Raw genomic sequence first — 2,890 nt, forward strand, 5'->3', positions numbered from 1 at the left:
CTGGTCTGTCCATCTGACTGCATATTGTAATTTGAGCAATGGCATTCTGTGTTGAATCAATTTTCCCTGTGTGTCTCTTTAGACTTATTTTAAGTCTCTTTTTAGGAAGATCTGTAATTTTCTTAGGTTTGAAGCTCAAAATATTACTAGTAAACAAAGAATAAAATGAACATTACATACATGATGAGCATTCTTCTTCATTTAGACTCAAAGCTGGAAATCTTAAATGACAGTAACAAAGACATTTGGCAAGCATATGGCTCCTTCCTTTGCTCTTTGCTTGATATTAATGATCTTAAAATTGGAGAATAAATTCCCTACCATTTACATTGGAGAGTGCTTTGTGTCACCTATAATATTTAGGTGACTCCAGCCATGCATCATACTTTATAGCTTACCATCTCTCATCACCATGATGACCAGATCAGACACAAGAATCTGGATAAAATGTAATATAATGTAATATGAAGTGACATGATCAGATGTGATACAATAGAAAGCAATACAATATGTGCTTTTCTAAGCTATGTTATTTTATGATGTACTGTAATATGATGAGATGTGATAGAACATGATGCAATCCAATCCATTATAGTATAGTGCAGTGTAATCCAATCCAAAAATTTGATATGATATGACAATATATATATGTGTATACATATATGTGTGTATACATATGTGCATGTACATATGTGTATATGTGCATATATACACATATATGCATATGTGTATATGTGTATACATATACACATGTGTATGTGTACACATATATACATGTGTATGTGTATATGTATACATATAAATATATGTATACATATACATATATACATATACATATATACATATATATATTTGTATCTATATCTATCTATCTATCTATCTATCTATCTATCTATCTATCTATCTATCTATATGATGTACACCTTTTCATCTCTGTAATTCCTACTACTTTGGTATCCCTGATGTCATGACTGAAGATTGTCTTGTGTCCCATTTCAGTGTAGTCATCTCTGTCATGCTTCTTTGTATTAACACTAACATCTTCTTGGCCATTACTTGGACTTTTGTTATGTACCCTTCTTTCCCCATCCCACTTTACAGACTGTGAAATCAATAGTGCCATTGTTAACATGAAATGAAGGCTCAGTCAGCTTCTCTATTGATCCACTCACACACCTTGTAAATTTCCAACCAATAATGTGCCTCAATGGTCACCATTCCCTTTTATACATTTTCTCCCCAATTGAATGTGAAGTCCATATTACCATATTGTTTTGTATAAAATATGATAACATTATATTATATGGTGATGATGACAATGATAATGATAATGATGATGACAGAATTTATATATCACTTTGTGGCTTTCAATGTGCTTTATGCATATTTTATCATTTGATCTTCACTCTAACTGTTGGAGGTTAGAGTGAAGAGGCTGATACTGCACTCATTTCATAGATAAGATGTTAAATGACTTGCCTAGGGTCAAATAGTAAGTGTCTGAGGTCAGGTTTGTACTTAAGTCTTCCTGTCTCCAGGTCCAGGCATCTATCCAGTCTGTGAAATATGAAGTTAAAAAATGTGTTTTTATTCATTCATTTCATTTTTTAAAGGATTTTGCACAGTTCTGGGGGACGTAGGACTGGTCTTGATTTATGACTTAATCACTGTGGAGGACTCATTAATACACATATTTTTACTTGTATGTAACTTTTAGGCTTAAATAATTGCTAGGGAAATGACCTCCAGAGTGGGGGTCCATAACCTAATGAGACAGTAGCTCTATGGCTTAACGTCAGTGGGAAGATGACCTGAATCAAAGATCTGTGTGACCTACTAACTGGCGAGTGGGAAGGTTGGTCATTTCGCATACTCCTACTACAGCTTTTACTCCCTTTCACTCCCGGCTTACTATTTGCCTCAGGCCTCAACTTTTCAGGACAATAATAATCCATTATCACTCACTCTGAGTTCCCATAGTCTATCTTCCCATATTTATAGTTTTCTACCAGGAGATGTATTCGGCACACCAGGTCTATAGCAAGTAAAAATTCCCTCCCAATTCACACCCATAAGCACGCACCACATACATACATTCAATGTGCATGTTTACACACACATATGTGTGCACACACACATTTCTATAATGTTTGGTTTTCTATTTTCCCTGATGGAAAAGAGTAACAGCAAAAGATAAGCAGGTATGGGTGGGTTGTGTTGTGCATTGCACATGTCATTCCATTCTTTCCCCACCCCTCTTTTTAACTTCTCTATATTAAGGGCACCATCATTCTTCTAGTCTCCTAGTTTCTTAATATCATCTTTTTTCCTTAAATCTTCACTTACCCAAAATTGCTAGCTCTAGAGTTAGCAATGATCTCTTAATTGTCATATTTAATTGCCTCTTCCCAATCTTCATCCTTCATGACCTCTATGCAGCTTTTGACATTATGGACAACACTCTTCTATATATGTCCTCCTCTCTCTCTGGGCTGGTGAAAGCAAAGTAAGTGTGTCATCATTAACACATTTAGTAGCACTCACTTATTAAAAAAATCAGACTTGTAAATATAATACACAAACTGATTATAAATCTTCTGAATGAAGATTTCAGTTGGTTTTGAACATATTCATTAAGATGCAACTAGTTCAGTTTAGTTTAAAAGGCCAGCTGGGTGGCATCAAGGAAGACAAAAATGTAATAGCCAAATTTCCTTGGAAGCATTGTGTGATTGGTAAATGGTATTGTAAATGATGATTTAATAAGCAGAGCCAATAACACCCTTCTTTTGTGGCAATCTATGTTTATTTGTGAAAATTTTTTTTATTTGACAGCCATCAAAAAAGAGAACTTTGAACCAAATGTTTGAATCACTTTCTTTCCAGGTAT

The sequence above is a fragment of the Phascolarctos cinereus genome, unplaced genomic scaffold, assembly GCF_003287225.1.
Source record: "Phascolarctos cinereus isolate Bilbo 61053 unplaced genomic scaffold, phaCin_HiC Scaffold_2;HRSCAF=192, whole genome shotgun sequence".
NCBI lineage: Eukaryota > Metazoa > Chordata > Mammalia > Diprotodontia > Phascolarctidae > Phascolarctos > Phascolarctos cinereus.